We start from the raw sequence: 17,249 nt of genomic DNA, 5'->3' as shown, positions 1-17,249 counted from the left end.
CTGGGTCACTGAGTGGACACTTTCGTTACTTAAAGAGGCCCTGGGATTCCCTCTAGTGTCATACTTCTCTAAGGGACTGGAGTGGCTTTTTATTTTGGTATAAAAATAATAATAATAATAATAATGTATTTGGCAAGCGCTTAGAGAAGCAGCGTGGCTCAGTGGAAAGAGCACTGGTTTGGGAACCAGAGGTCATGGGTTCAAATCCCGGCTCAGCCGCTTGTCAGCTGTGTGACTTTGGGCAAGTCCCTGAACTTCTCTGTGCCTCAGTTACCTCATCTGTAAAACGGGGATTAAGACTGTGAGCCCCATATGGGACAACCTGATCATCTCGCATCCTCTCCAGCGCGTAGAAGAGTGCTTTGCACATAGTAAGCACTTAACAAATGCCATCATTATTATTATTATTATTATTATGTGTCAAGCACTGTCCCAAGCGCTGGTGTAGATACAAAGTAATCAGGTTGTCCCATGTGGGGCTTACAATCTTAATCCCCATTTTACAGATGAGGTAACTGAGGCCCAGAGAAGTTAAGTGACTTGCCCAAAGTCACACAGCTGATAAGTGGCAGAGCCAGAATTAGAACCCACAACCTCTGACTACCAAGCCCGGGCTCTTCAGCACTTACTAAGTGCCAGACACTGTAGTAAGCACTGGGGTAAATACAAGCTAATCGGGTTGGATACAGTCCACATCCCACAAGAGACAGTCTTAATTCCCATTTTGCAGGTGAGGGAACTGAGGCACAGAGAAGTTACTTGCCCAACGTCACACAGCAGACAAGTGGCAGAGCAGGATTAGAACCTAGGTCCTTTGGACTCCCAGGCCCATGTTCTTTCCACTAGGCCATGCTGATTCCCAAGCAGGAAACTGTTAAACATTTTTGAGATGTCAGATTTTGGTGTCCACCTGAGGTAGGAGCAACGTGGCTCAGTGGAAAGAGCCCAGGCTTTGGAGTCAGAGGTCATGAGTTCGAATCCCGGCTCGGCCACTTGTCAGCTGTGTGACTGTGGGCAAGTCACTTAACTTCTCTGGGCCTCAGTTACCTCATCTGTAAAATGGGGGTTAAGACTGTGAGCCCCACGTGGGACATCCTGATTCCCCTGTGTCTACCCCAGCGCTTAGAACAGTGCTCGGCACATAGTAAGCACTTAACAAATACCAACATCATCATTATTATTATTATTATTAGGAGCCAGAGGGAAAGACCTGAGTGCCAAGAAGACACAGAGACCTGAGAGTCCATAGGCGAGGAAAGGGGAGTTTTGTCCGTGATCTTCCTGCGATCAGTCCTGGAAAGGTGGATGTTAGGCTAATCCCCGCCGACTCCTACACATTCGAGAAGGCACTTGAGTTTCATTTGTAAGGTGATGGCTTAGATGGGGTGCAGGGACTTGGAGAACCCTAAGCAGAGGTCCCCAACCTCTTAGGACAAGAGGAGATCTTGAGGTTTTTAAGACCAACCGAGTCCGGCACCCCTACGGTGACTCTGGGGTCTCTTTCGGCCAAGCTTTATGGCTGAGAGTCCCCGGTACATGTCACAAATGGTGTCCTGTGATGCGATCACTTGTATGGCATTAATCTGGACGTTGGGGATTTTTTCAGAACCCTGGAATGGAAAACCAGAAGTTAGAGGCACCGGTACTTCCAAGGAGAAGTCACTCAACGGCAATATCTCAGACATCAACTAGGAGCAGTGAAAATCTCCTCGCTCCTAAACAAAAGCCACGCATTTTCATCTTTCTGAAAGAAGTTGGTTTTCCAGTACTGACCCTCAAAATTTTCAATTGCCAGATTTTTTTTCTTAATTTTATTTTCTAAATTTTGAAGTTTGATTTTGGGCTTTGATTTTGAGAAAGAGCATGGTTTAGTGAATAGAGCACAGGCCTGGAAGTCAGAAGGACTTGGGTTCTAGTCCCAGCTCTGCCATATATCTGCTGTGTGAACATGGGTAAGTCACTTAACTTCTCTGGGCCTCAGTTATCTCCTCTGTAAAATGGGGATTAATACTGTGAGCACCATGTGGGACAGGGACTGTGTCCAGCCTGTTTAGCTTGTAACTCCTCAAGAGCTTAGAACAGTGCTGGGCACATAGTGAGCACTTAACAAGTACCATTATCATTATTACTATTATTATTGGTAAGGATCTTAAAGTTTAACCAAATGGCTACCTCCAGATTATTTTAGAAGCATAGAAAGCCATTCTCAGTATGAAAAGAGACCATGTAATTGCTATTTACTTGAGTGAAGGCATCCCATTTGAGGGGAAAGATGTCAATCAACTTCCTTTTTGCTTTTTTGCAGTTTTTTTGGAGCCCTTTTTTAGCTTCTCATTTGCATGGGAGCTCAGCGGTCTATTTTTCCATGAGACTGAGACCCACTGAGGCTTTGGAAGCAACAGCTGGATTTGGTGGTTGCACAGGTCTGAGGAGAACACAAATCTCCGGTGCTTCAGTCATGAAGATATGTGCACCTTAAAAGTAGCTGAAGAAGCATATAAGGGTCAAAGACTTTGACTTTCAGAGATGAGATACAGACCCAGCCTCATAGATCGATCAATCAATGAGTGGTATTTATTGAGCACTAAATGTGTACAGAACTGTGTGTTGTAGTACACTAACTGTGTAATAATAATGTTGGTATTTGTTAAGCGCTTACTATGTGCAGAGCACTGTTCTAAGCACTGGGGTAGATACAGGGTAATCAGGTTGTCCCACGTGAGGCTCACAGTCTTAATCCCCATTTTACAGATGAGGTAACTGAGGCACAGAGAAGTGAAGTGACTTGATAGATAGATAGATGTTGGTATTTGTTAAGCGCTTACTATGTGCAGAGCACTGTTCTAAGCACTGGGGTAGATACAGGGGAATCAGGTTGTCCCACGTGGGGCTCACAGTCTTAATCCCCATTTTACAGATGAGGGAACTGAGGCACAGAGAAGTTAAGTGACTCGCCCACAGTCACACAGCTGACAAGTGGCGGAGCTGGGATTCGAACTCATGAGCCCTGACTCCAAAGCCCGTGCTCGTTTCACTGAGCCACGCTGCTTCCCAATAACAATGTTGGTATTTGTTAAGCGCTTACTATGTGCCGAGCACTGTTCTAAGCGCTGGGGTAGACACAGGGGAATCAGGTTGTCCCACGTGGGGCTCACAGTCTTAATCCTCATTTTTTACAGATGAGGTAACTGAGGCCCAGAGAAGTTAAGTGACTTGCCCACAGTCACACAGCTGACAAGCGGCAGAGCGGGATTCGAACCCATGACCTCTGACTCCAAAGCCCAGGTTCTTTCCACTGAGCCACGCTGCTTCTCCTTAATAGAGTGCGCGGTACATATTTAGAGCTTAAGAAATACCGTGAAGAAGAGGGGGTTGTCTAAGGGGGAGGATCGGGATGAGAACCTCATAGAGTTTGAATTGCCACTGGCAGATTCTCAGCGCCAAGTTTAACTGTATTTATTGAACACTTACTGTGTGTAGAGCACCGTACTAAGTGCTTGGGAGACCACAATATATTTGGTAGTAATTTCCCTGCCCACAAGTAGCTAACAGTGGTAGAGATCTTGGTGAAGGGAGGTGCCTTTAGGGGAGAACTCAGTATTCAGTGAGGTTCCAGAGGAGAAGACCTAGGTATCTAGTGAGGTGTTAGTTGGGACACCTCAGTTTACAGTGAGGTGTCAGTTTGGGACACAGGGAGGTGAACACAGGGGTACGATGGGCCCCTCTCATTCATCCGATTCCCCAACACACATGCCCCTCCCTAAACACTCATAGTGAGCAGAGGGAAGAGAAGGGACTAACTGGAGGGATTTTGGAGAATTTTTCCCTAATCAGTTCTAGGACCTCAGAGCGGTAAATGGAGGTAGACCGAGGAAGTGCCGAGCAGCAACAGAAGCCCCTCAAAATCAACACCGGCCATGAGAGAGAGAGAATTGATACGGAGGACTGGGCTGCAGGCCAGGGGGGACAGTGAAAGTACCGAAGTGTACATTGAGGCCAAGCGCGAAGATGCCCTTGGAATGGGGGATGAGCACCTTGGATCCTCAGAGAGTGTCTTTAGCTGGTTTTAAGAACCACACCAAAGGGTTTGTCCTTTGGGGAATCTTCAAAGATAGGGAAACCCACAAAATCACCCCTGCAAGAAGCAGGTGGAGAGAGGCTGAGCTCAAACAATGGATAGTCCTACAGGAAAGAGAAGATATCAGATCTGCGGGCAGCAGTGAGGAAGCTCAGGTGTGAGAAGGCTTCATCTCTGACGAGATTGGAAACCAGCCACCACTTGCTGTAATGCTGTAAGCTCGTTATGGGCAGGGAACTGGTTTGCTAATTCTGCTGTGCTTAGTCCCGAGTGCTTAGTATAGTGTTCTGCACATAGTAAGCATTCAATAAATACCACCGATTGACTGATTGAGGTCTGGAAAAGCTGATGTTTGTTGGGGTGGTAAACCTCCCTGAATTACCAAAATGGTGAAACAAGATTGAAAACATTCTTGAGTTAAAGAAGAAGCCCTTAAGCCATCTTGAAATTAGGGAAGGCAATCTGTGTTTCTGGGAGAGGAGGGCATAGGGAAAGCTCATGCTATGGACCTGGATGCACACAGGGCACAAAGAGGAGTTAAGATTAGGGTTTGGCAACTTTGAGGTTGGGAATCCGGTGAGTAGAACTCCAGAGGAATGAGATTGTTGTCCTGAATGGGAGAAAGGACACTCTGTGATTAAAAAGACTTTCAAAGGGTTCGATTGGATCTTTGGATTGTCCCTAGAAAAGAGAGGCAAGGACAGGAGGAATGTGAGTCCTGAGTTGCCTTCAGAGAAATCCAGAGGGTTTTGGGGGGCAAAGTAGTAGATCCAGGGCAAGGTGGTTTAAACTGCATTTTTTTATTGTTACCTTGTTAAGAAACTTTGAAAAATCGTTGAGATCTCAGATTTCGGTGTCTTCCTATGGTAGGGGCTGGAGGAGAATCCCTGAGTGACAGAGAAACATATGATGGACCTGGGGAGCCTCAGGAAGTGGAGGAACTGCTTCAGCCACGAGCTTCCTAAAGCCAATCCTGGGAGGAAGGTGGTAGGCTAGTCCACAGTGTTTTCAGAGAGACACCTTGGCTTCAGTGGTAAGGTTGTGGCAGTGATAGGAATACAGGCACTTGGAGAGCCCTGAGCATTCTCCCCCAACCTGTGTTAAAATAACGGGATGATAGAGGTCTTTAGGGCTCAGTGGAAGCTGATCGGGGTCTGAGGGGTCTTAGAGTGACTGGGGGACTCTTTTGGCAAAGGTCTAGAGCTGAGGACCCCTCGTAATGTCACAGAAATTAGTCAGGCAAGACTTTCTGAAGGCAAAGTGATTTCAGTAGGACTTTGAAGGTGAAGAGAGCAGTAGTCTGCTGGATGGGAAGGGGGAAGCATTTTTGGACAGGGGGAAGGGTGCAATCGGGAACACAGCAGCAAGGCCAATGAGAAGGAGGCTCAGTGAGTAGTTTGCATTAGAGAAGTGAAGTGTGTGCTCCTGCTGCTCTAGTTCCACTGGGGCCCACCTGGGCCCACCTTCTTCTGGCTTCTCCAGGCCTGTTTCTCCCCAGTCAAGCAGAAACAAGGGGAGCTCTCAGGGAAGTACGCTTGATCTCCCTCAGCAACCCGTTACAGGGCTTTGCAGTGTCAGCAGGACACCAGAGAGTCTGGAAAAGAAAAGACGTAGCGCGAAGCGAGGTGTTCAGGTATGTTACTTAATCTTTCCACCCTTCCTCCCCACCTTTTTCTCCCCCCTCAGCGAAACTCTCCCACTTCTCTTCTCCTCACCCCAAACCCACATAAACTTTGAAAGGAGCTAATTTGCTCCTTCCTCCAAGTATGGTAAGTCTCAGCACTTTGGAGTGCCCTGAAGAGGCTGCTTGCCTAGTGAGCCCTTGTGACGCCCAGACCCTCTTCTTAGTCATCTTGGGCCTATTTGTTCACTAATTCAATGTCACGGATTAGAGCAACCTGGCCTAGTGGATAGAGCACGGGCCTGGGAGTCAGAAGGACCTGGGTTCTAATCCCAGCTCTGCCACATGTCTGCTGTGTGACCTTGGGCAAGTCACCTAACTTCTCTGGGCCTCAGTTACTTCATCTATAAAATGGGGATTAAGAGTGTGAGCCCCACATGAGAGAGGGACCGAGTCCAACCTGATTAACTTGTATCTACCCCAGCGCTTAAAACAGTACATTCATGCAATCATATTTCTTGAATGCTTATTTTGTGCAAAGCTCTATGCTAAGTGCTTAATGCATACTTAACGAGTACCTTAATTGTTACTATTATTATTATCATTATTAGCCCCATTTTATGGGCCCAGAAACGGAGACCCAGGAATATCGGGTGACTTTGGCAGAACGTTGATATTTGAGAAGCATTTGGTACTAGAGAAGGGGTACTTGAGTAACTAACATCCAGCCAACTAACATCACTCTATCCGTCTGATTCCTTCATTTGGAAAGAATTCCCCAAAGTCTCCCAGTTCGACCCCTGCCTCCAAGGGTCCTCTAAACATCACAACCTGATACTTCTCCCTTGTCATTATGCAAAAGACTCCAACTCCAATCCCAAGCTCTGTTTGGAGGGATATCAATCAGTGGTTATCTATTGAATGCTTACTACATGCAGAATCTTGGCCACTGAGGAGCCCAGCCCTGGAGCAGGGACATTCTACCGGGCAAAGAACACGATTGGAGAAATGAGTTAATTTTGTTCAAGCTCCAAATAGTCCAGCTTGTTTATAAAGCATTCTCAAAACTGCTGGGATCAAAGCAATTGCAGGACTGCAAGTCAGCAATACTATTAATATTAACGCAAACAACAATACACCCTGCTCAGCAGAAGGAGCATGAGAAGCTGTGATGGATGTTCTTTAAAATGGTCCCATTCAGCAGATTGCAGGGAGGAAAAATTACTGCTGTTCAGGAGGCTCAGAGGAGACATCAGGTGAACCTAATAGCCGAGGAATATAATAGGAATCAAGGCAGGTGGGCAGACAGAAGTTATTCAGTGATGTTGAACGCAGATCTGTATTATTTCCAGCACATGAAGGAACTGATTCTAGCAGTTTCCAAAGGCCTGCCCTCACATGTGATCCTTGAAGGTCCATTTTGTGTTTTGTGGGGGTTTTATAGTATTTGTTAAGCACTTACTATGCCCCAGGCATTGTACTAAGCACTGAGGTAGATACAAGATAATCAGTCCGTGTTCCACCTGGGGCTCACTTTCTTAATCCCCATTTTACAGATGAGGCAACTGAGGCACTGAGAAGTTGAGTGACTTGCCCAAGATCACACAGCTAAGTGGCAGATCAAGGGTTAGAATTCAGGTCCTTCTGACTCTCAGGCCCGTGTTCTGTCCAACGGGCCATGAACATGTCACTTTTTATTCCGTACTTCCCAAACACTAGTTCAGTGCACTGTACAGAGTGGGTGCTCAATAAACAGTACTACTAAAATTGCTACTATATTTGTCACCTTTCCAGACAGCATCAGTAAGAACAAGAAATGGCTGGTGGGGGGGCTTTGGAGGGCTGAGATTGGGGAGCAGAGCTGGGGGTGTTAACCCCGTCCTAGTTTCCCCATCTTTGCCAACTTTCAGAGGTAGATCCTTTTTCCTGGAGAACTGTAAGGGTGGGATTGAATCCTATAACAACAGTAATAATGACTGTGGTATTTGTTAAGCATTTACAATGTCCCAGCTACTGTACTAAGCACTGAGGGGGATACAAGGTAATTGGGTTGGACATAGTCTCTGTCCCACATGGGGCTCACAGTATAATCCCCATTTTACAGTTGAGGTAACTTAGGTAGAGTGAAGTGATTTGCCTTAGATCACACAGCAGACAAGTGGCAGAGCCAGGATGAGAAGCCAGATCCTTTTCACTCTTCAACCTATGCTCTACCCCCTAGGCCATGTTGCTTCCCCAAGAATAGGAGTACTTATAGTAGTTGAATTATTATTAATTGAGCACACCTTCGTGTAATACACCGTACTAAGTGCTTCAGAAATTTAAAACAAGCAAATGATATATTCCCTACCCATAAGGAGCTTTCACCCTAATAGAGGAGATAGACATGAAAGTATTTACAAGCAGAGTAGTCTAAATAATAGAATGCATAATCTAATAAACAGCTGAAGGTGGGTATGCAAGAGTTCATATGGTCTGGCCTCTGACTTCCCTTGCTTAAACCTGGATGATCTTTCTTTTGTTAACTCTCCCCAGGATGGTGAGGCCATAACTTCTTTTGCCAGTGCATTCCGGGCTTTATTCTCCCTGATAGTCAGGGAGTTCTTCCTGTCATGTCGAATTTTTTTTGGCAGCTGAAGCCCAAAACTCTCATATTAAATCCTCAGTCATCCTCCAGAACAGCTGATCCCCATGTTCCTTTTCATGTACGGGTGAGCTCAACTCTTCATCTTCAGTACTCTAGGCTAAACAACTACATTTTCATTTGCCTGGGAATGATGGGGTGGTACTATCTGGAGGGAAGAGATTGGACCAGATGACCTAAAGAGGGCTCTTTCCACCCTAAATTCCATTTCACAGAAGAGTGATGAGAAATGGGTGAGCAGTAAGGTTCCCCAGAGATGGGTGCTCTTCTCCCAGCCTTATTATTGATTTATTGAAAAATCCTTGATTGGTCCATCAATCAATTACTCAGTGGTATGTATTGAGCACCTATTGAATACAGAGCACAGTACTAAGTGTTTTAAAGGGACCTCTTCCATTCTCCATCTGTACCCAGTCTTGGAAAACTCATTCATTCACTTGGCTTTAACTACCATCTCTATGCCAACCTACTCAGTATACCTTGATCTTGTCTCTCTCCCACCTCCTGCCTCTAGCCTGGAATGTCCTCCGTTTTCATAATGGACAGACACTACTCTCCCCATCTTTAAAACTTTACTCAAGGCTCATCTCTAAGAGACTTTCACCACCAAGGCTCTCATTTCCTCTTCTCCCACTCCCTTCTGCATTAATCTGGCATTGGAATTTGCACACTTTATTCACCCCTCTTTCAGCCCCACTGCACTTATGTACATATCCATAATTTATGTATATTAATGTCTATCTCCTCCTCTAGACCGCAAGCTCACTGTGGGCAGAGAAGGTGTTCATTATGTTGTCTATTGTATATGTATTGCATATTGGGGAAGGCCTTGTGGAGGAGTTGGGACTTTAATAAAGCTTTGAAGGCAGGGAGAGTGTTGGTCTGTCACATACGAATGGGGAGAGAATTCCAGGACAGAGGGAGGACACTGGCAAGGAATCAGCGATGAAATGAATGATATCAAGTTATGGTCAGTAAGTGGGCAGTAGAGGAGCAAACTGTGCAGGCTGGGTTGTAGTAGGAAAACAGAGAGGTAAGATAGAGAGGGTAATCAGATTTAATGGTTTAAAGCAGATGGTAAGGGTTGATGGGCAACCACTGGAAGTTTCTGAGGATTAGGGAGGTGTAGATGGAATGTTTTTTAGAAAAAACATCCGGGCAGCAAAGTGAAGTATGGATTGGAATGGGGAGAGGCAGGAGGCAAGGAGGTCAGCAAGGAGACTGATACAGTAGTCCAGGTGGGATATGATAACTTCTTGGGTTGTTGTAGTAATGGACTAGATGGAAAGGAAAGGGCAGGCTTTAGCAATATTACAAAGGGAGAGCAGACAGGATTTGGTGACGGATTATATGTATGACAGAGATGAGTCGAGGATAATGCCAAGCTTATGGGTTTGTGAGATAGGGTAGCATCATCTATAATGATGGGAAAGTCAGGGGGAGGATAGCATTTGAGGTGTGGGGGAGAGGTGGAGTTCTATTTTAGAAATGTTAACTTTGAAGTGTCAATAGGGAGGGACATCCAGGGAGAGATGGCCTGGAGGCAGGAGGATGCTCTTTGAGAACAGGAATCATGTCTTCTAATTCATCAATCAATAGTATTCACTGGACACCTACTGTGTGCACAATACTTGAACTAAATGCTTGGGAGAGTCCAGTAGAAATCAGTATAATAATTATGGCATTTATTAAGCACTTACTGTTCCTGCCCATGGGGATTTTACAATGTTGCAGGGAAGGCGGGACTTAAGTTACAGATGAGAAGAGGTAATAGAATAAATAAGATATGCATATGAGTTTCAGGGAAAGTTGTATGAGGTTTGTGAGTACTCAAGTCCTTAGGTAGCATGGAAGGGTTGAATTGTCAGTTGTGGGGAAGACAAAATGGGGGATTTACCAAGGAAGACCTACTGAAGGAGGTTTGATTTCAGCAGGGTAGCTCAAGGGTTGTGCAACTAGACCAGTGCTTAGCCTATGGCAGGCCTCAGTATAGGTGATTTACTGACCCTGAGCTATCACAGAGAGAGTTGCTTAGGTCATTCCATCAATTATATTTATTGAGCACTTACTGTGTCCCAAATAATCTACTATGTGCTTAGGAGAGTACACTCTGAAAGAGTTGATAACGTTTTCCCTGCCCACACAGAGCATAAAGTCTAGAGGTGAAGACAGATATTAAAATAAATTACAGATGTATATAAGTGCTGTGGGGCTGAGGGTGGGGTGAATAAAGGGTATAGATCCAAGTGTGAGAGTGACCCAGAAGGAAGTGGACTTAGGGGAAACTAAGTCTTAGGAACGGAAGGTCCTCTTGGAGAATGATTTTATGGAGAAGATGTGATTTGAGGCCATTAGTTACATCTATAACATGTCTTTGTTACTTTATCTATCACTAACCATTAGATCACTCTGCTATGCCCCCAAGAGAGTTCTTTCCCCCATGTAAAAGAGAGGCCCCCGTAGTTTAGTGCCTTGAGCTCCCTAAAGCCCACTTCATTCACCAGAAATGATACATTCTACTTCTCCGAGTTTCTGTAGCACTCCTGAGTTTCCACGATGGGTCATTTTCTATGCTTTCTACATATGGAGCTCTTGAGGGAGCATAAGGACATTGCAGAGAAATGAGAAAGTAATTGTTTAAATACATTTTTAATCATACCAAATATGTATTTCAGAAGGCCTGCCATTTCCTGCCTTCACTCAACTGTCATCCTTTCTCCCCCTTCCAGAAAGACGGAGACGATTTAAGGAGATAAAACTCCTCATAGATTCCTGCCAACTTTCCATTTTGCTCATCTCTTGAGCAAAATGCCTTTCAGGAGGCAGGAAAGTGAGTGGTTTTTTTTGGAATATGTGGGTACCTGCTACTAGCATGTCACATACTGAGGGAAAATGGGGAGAGGAATAATAATAATAGTGTTGGTATTTGTTAAGCACTTACTATGTACCAAGCACTGTCCTAAACACTGGGGTAGATATAATAATAATGTTGGCATTTGTTAAGCGCTTACTATGTGCAGAGCACTGTTCTAAGTGCTGGGGTAGATACAGGGTAATCAGGTTGTCCCACGTGAGACTCACAGTTAATGCCCATTTTACATATGAGGAAACTGAGGCACAGAGAAGTTAAGTGACTTGCCCACAGTCACATAGCAGACAAGTGGCAGAGCCGAGATTCGAACCCATGACCTCTGACTCCCAAGCCAGGACTCTTTCCACTGAGCCATGCTTGTCCCACTTAGGGCTGACAGTCTTCATCCCCATTTTATAGATGAGGTAACTGTGACACAGAGAAATTAAATGACTTGCCCAAGATCACACAGCTGACAAGCAGCAGAGGCAGGTTTAGAACTCATGACCTCTGATTCTCAAGCCTGTGTTCTTTCCACTAAGCCACGTTGCTTCTCATATGGAAAAGAATAGAGGAATGGAAAGAAGAAGGAGAAGGAGGACAGACAGAAAGAAAGAAGAAGAAAGGGAACCAAGAAGGGGAGAAGGAAGAAGAGAGAGAAGTAGGGGAGAAAGAAAAGGAGATGGAGAAGGACGATGAGGTCAAAGAGGAGGAAGAGAAGGAGAGAAAGAAGGAAGGAGAAATAAAGAAGAGGGGGAAAAAAGAAAGGGAGTGAAGAAGGGGCGGGGGGAAGAGGAGGAGAATAAGTAGAAGGAAGACGAAGGTGTCAAAGGAAGAGAGGAGGAAAGGAGGGAAGAAAGAGAAAGGGGGAAGAATTAGGGGAGAAAGAAAAGAAGAAGAAGGAGGGGAAATAGAAGGGAAGATGTCAGAGCAGGAAGGAAGCCTGAAATTTGAGCAGATGTGAAGTGAACCCCTATCAAGCGATGTTTCACCAATTTTGTCTTCAGCCATACAGGCTGTTTTTCAGAAGAGTGAGAAGGGTGATCATGAATGGGAGCAGCAGTGGGATGGAGTACGGAGTTTGACATCTTAAACAACCTTTCAGTAGAAGAGACTTCAAGCAGAGAGGAATGTCCTGAGCTCATCACCATGCATTGCCATATCTGCATCCAATATCTGTTGAGTCCCCTAGGAGCCTGGACACTCTACTGGGGTCCTGAATGAAGGTCCTCCACACTGGGATTCAGGAATCCCCGGCAAAGGGCTCTGATGCTCTTTTTATCCTTCCTACCCTCTTCTCGGCCTCTCTATCTTCCTACCTCCCCCTCTCCCCCACAGCACCACTCACTCACTGTGAGTGGGAGAGAGGAAGGGGGGAGAAAACAGGAAATGACAAGCCTCAGGGGAACCAGCCAAACATTGCACCCTAAAATTTTCCAGCAAATAGACAACATGGTCTTCAGAGGTCTTTGCAAATTAAGGACAAATGTGTGTAAACTATATGCACATGCACCAGTCGTCCTGTTAATATAATACGAATTATGCTTCTGTGAAAAGCATTATTTTACTTTTGGAAAATAATGGAGGCTGCTATGGGTGAGGAAATGGAGTCTGTCCTCCAGGAGCTTGCAATTTCATATACTTTAAATACTAATGAATAAGCTAGCCAATTCAGTCAGTACAAAGGTGAGGTAAGAGATACATAAGCTCATACACAGACGTTTTGAGAAGAAGCATTATCGTTCTAACAAGACTAATAGAAAACTGAAGTTTACGGCTAATGATCTGTAAATAACACATTAAGAAATGGTAGAGGTGGAAAAAGACATTCGTTTCAGTCTACTTTTTTGAGTATCCCATCAAAGTGGATACTTCAAGCCTTCATTAGAAAGCCCCGTGGCCAAGTAGATAAAACACAGTCCTGGGAATCAGAAGACCTGGGTTCTAATCCCGGCTCCACCACAAGTCTGCTGTGTGATCTTGTATAAGTCGCTTAATCTCTCTGTGCCATAGTTACTCCATCTCTAACATGGCAATTAAGACTGTGAGCCCCATGAGAGGCATGGACTGTGTCCAAATTAATTAGCTTGTGTCTATTATCCTTGTGCTTAGTACACTGCTTGGCACATAGTAAGTGCTTAACAAATGCCATAGTGTATGTATGACTCGGTGGAAAGAGCGTGGGCTTAGGAGTCAGAGGTCACGGGTTCTAATCCCAGCTCTGCCACTAGTTAGCTGTGTGACCTTGGGCAAGTCACTTAACTTCTCTGTGCCTCAGTTACCTCATCTGTCAAATGGGGATTAAAACTGTGAGCCCCACGTGGGACAACCTGATCACCTTGTATCCCCCAGTGCTTGGAACAGTGCTTTGCACATAGTAAGCGCTTAACAAATACCACAATTTTATTTTATATATATATATATATATACATACAGATGTAGTGTGTACACACTGACATTCGTATCACAAAGCATCTGTAAAATGAGGATTGAAAAGGTGAGCCCACTTGGGACAGGGATTGTATCCAACCTGATTTGCTTGTATCCACCCCAGGACTTAGTACAGTGCTTGACACATAGTAAGTGCTTAACAAACACCGCAGTTATTATTATTATTAACCAGGTCAAAAGCAGGATTCCTGAATCCAGATGATCCAGTGTGAGAGCAGCTGGACCTGAGGAAGACACTCCACCCCCTCCCCATGAAACCATTTGAAAGACTCCCCTCCCAGCAGTGAGAAACTAACATCAGGTGGCCTGAATCCAAACTTCTCTCTGCTTTAATAATTATGCAAATCTTCTACCCCAGACTAAGCAAAGCACCAGAGGAAGCTGGGGCCATGTCCCTCTTGCTCACCCAGAGCTTGACAGGATAAGATAGCAAATGGCAGATTAAGGGAGGCCCACTCCTGTAAACACAAGTTTAATTACTTTTGAGGGGGGAAAAAATGAAATGAAATCCAAATCGGATCTGTCAAGGCAGAAAGGTTAAACACACGAAGAGCAAAGAACTATGCACATCCTTCTTAAAACCTGTGAAAGTGTTGGCAGGGGGCTAGGGGAAGGTGACTAATGGTTAAAAAAAACCACCCCAGAACCGGGAGAGCAGGTCTGAGGGTCAATTAATCACTCGATCAATCATATTTATTGAGCACTTATAATGGGCATGGCAAGTACTAAGCATCTGGGAAGGTACAGTACAACACAAATTTCACACACGTTCCCTGGCCACAACAAATTTACAGACTAGAAGGGGAGACCAAAATTAAAATATGTTGTGGATATAATAATAATTAACGGAGGCATTTGTTAAGCACTTAAGAGGTGCCAAGAATTGTACCAAGCTCTGGGATGGATACAAGATAATTAGGTCACACACAGGACTCGCAGTCAAAATAGGAAGAAGAACAGGTATTGAAACACCATTTTGCTGATGAGGGAACTGAGGCACAGAGAATTTAAATGACTTGTCCAAGATCACACAGCAGGTTAGTGGCAGAGCTGGGATTAGAACCCAGGTCCCCTGATTCCCAAGCCTGTGCTCTTTCTCCTAGGCCATGCTGATTCTTATGATATGTACATAAGAGCTGTGGGACTGAGAGTGAGGTGAATAAAGGGCACAACTCCAAGTTCAGAGGTGATCCAGAGGGAGAGGGAGCTGAGGAAATGAGGGCTTAGGCCGGGAAGACCTCTCGGAGTAGATTGTATTTTAAGGCTTTAGAGTTGGGGAGAGTGGTGGTTTGTTGTATATTTAGGCAGAGGACGTTCAAGGCCAGAGGCAGGACGTGAGCAAGAACTCAACAATATGCTAGAGGAGAACAAGGTACAGTAAGTAGCTTAGCACTAGTGTGGAAGCTGGGTTGGAGTAGGAAATCAAGGAGGTAAGATAGGAGTTGGCAGGGTGATTTGAGTACTTTAAAGCCAGTTGTAAGGAGTCTCTGTCTTAGAGCGTGATGGGAAACTGCTGGAGGCTCTTGAGGGGTGGGGAGAAGTGGGCTGAACTTTTTTTAGAAAAACGATGCAGGCAGCAGAATGAAGTATGGACTGGAGTAGGGAGAGACAAAAGGCGGAGAGGTCAGCAAAGAGGCTGATGCAGTAGTGAAGGTGGTATGTAAGTGCTTGGATCAGCACAGTAGCAGTTTGGATGCGGAAGAAAGAGCAGATTTTAGTGATGTTGTCAAGGTAGAACTGAAAGAATTTGGGGACAGATTAAATATGTGCACTGAATGAGAGATCTGAGTCGAGGATAATGCTAAAGTCAGAGGCTTGTGCGACCAGGAAGAGGGTGGTGCTATCTTCTGTGATGAAAAAGTCAGGTGAAGGACAGGGTTTGGGTGGGAAGATGAGGAGTTCTGTTTAGGACATAGTAAGTTTGAGGTGTCAGTGGGACCCCCAAGTAAGGAGATTCTGAATCAATCAATCAGTGGTATTTATTGAGCACTTACTATATGCAGAGCACTGTACTATTCATTCATTCAATAGTATTTATTGAGCGCTTACTATGTGCAGAGCACTGTACTAAGCGCTTGGGATGAACAAGTCGGCAACAGATAGTGTACTAAACGCTTGGGGGAGTACACTTCAGCAGAATTCACAGACTTGTTCCCTGCCCATAATGTTTACGGTCTAGAGAGGAAGACAGACATATAATACATAATTTAAAGATATGTGCATAAGTGCTATGGGGTTGGGAGTGAGGTGAATATCAAATGCCCAGAGGTAATGGATCCAAGTGCATACTGATGCAGAAGGGAGAGCAAGCCGGGGGAAAGAGGGCTTAATCCAGGAAGGCCTCTTGGAGGAGATGTGACCTTCATAATGCTGAAGGCAGGTGAATCTGGAGGAAGGGGATTATGGGAGGGGGGCCTTTCAGGGATTGGAATGATGTGTCAGGGACAGAAAGGGGCAATAGCACTAGTATTTATTAAGTACTAACTCTGTGCAGAGCACTGAACCAAGTACCGGGGGAGAACGCACAGGTGTTAATTAGATACGATCCCTGTCCCTCAGGGAACTCATGGTGCACTGTACTGGGAAGTCCAATAAAATGACTAGAAAGTGAGAGAGGAGACAGACACAGAAAGAGACAGGCCCAAAGAGAGACCAAGAAGCTTCTAGAGGTGAGGAGAGTCAGAGATAGAGAGGGAGATAGACCCAGAGAGAGAGGCACAATAGAGAGAGGAAGTGAATATAGAGAGAGCCAGATCCAAAGTTCTTGTTCCTCCACCCATCCAAATCCACCTCTTCCACTTCCTCTCTCCCACTAGAGTCCACATCCTGTTCACCTTGCCTGTCTTCCAGGACCTAAACCTGGACTGGTGAACTCCTTCAAGCCCTGCTGACCCCCGATCCAACAACATCCTGATGTCCAGTTGCAGGTGATTCAGTCACTCGGCCAATCATATTAATTGAGGGCTTGCTGTGTGCAGAGCACTGTACTAAGTGCTTGGGAGAGCACAATATAACATTAAAAAGACACATTTCCTGCCCACATAAGCTTACAGTCTAGAGTCGAGGGGTCAGTGAGAAGAGGATAGGGGTGGTAGAAACAGTCTCTCGCTGCCTTTGGAGAAGTTTAATCATCTCCCTTTCCCTCCTGTCCCTGGGGGTGAAAACATAACCATTCCCTCAGCATTCTGAGGGGGAGCCAATGCCCTTTCCCTTTCGTCCTCTGGGCTGGCCAGATGGGAGTTGGGATGCCTGGCTTCTCTCTTGGAGCTGCCTTTGGAAAGGTGCCACACTCTCTTTCACCTTGGGCATCTTTCAGCATTGTGAGTTTAAGGCAATAGAGGATTTCAGTGATCCAGACTCTCTCCATTCTTCATGGGCACATATAATTGAAAGATGGATGTACATGTCCCAATCCCTGCATGACTTGGGAAGAAGCATGGCCTAGTGGAAAAACCACGAGCTTGGGAGTGCTAACTCCCAGCTCTGCTAACTGGTGGCTGTATGATCTTGGGCAAGTCACTTTACTTCACTGTGCCTCAGGTTCCATAGCTGTAAAAGAAGCAGCGTGGCTCAGTGGAAAGAACCTGGGCTTGGGAGCCAGAGG

The 17,249-nt window shown here is 45.4% G+C and overlaps 1 long non-coding RNA gene across 2 annotated transcripts in view; it reads left to right on the top strand.

Moving 5' to 3' along the window:
* The first annotated feature begins 5,466 nt into the window (after positions 1-5,466).
* Positions 5,467-17,249, top strand: part of LOC114812046 — a 40,371-nt gene continuing 28,588 nt past the window's right edge. For both annotated transcript variants that reach the window (XR_003759721.2, XR_003759720.2), the window contains exon 1: positions 5,467-5,711. This is a non-coding gene — a long non-coding RNA (uncharacterized LOC114812046). The remainder of the gene's footprint in view (positions 5,712-17,249) is intronic.

This window comes from Ornithorhynchus anatinus, chromosome 5, assembly GCF_004115215.2.
Source record: "Ornithorhynchus anatinus isolate Pmale09 chromosome 5, mOrnAna1.pri.v4, whole genome shotgun sequence".
NCBI lineage: Eukaryota > Metazoa > Chordata > Mammalia > Monotremata > Ornithorhynchidae > Ornithorhynchus > Ornithorhynchus anatinus.
Note: the sequence above shows the minus strand (reverse complement) of the source record. Positions and strands in the feature narration are given on the sequence as shown.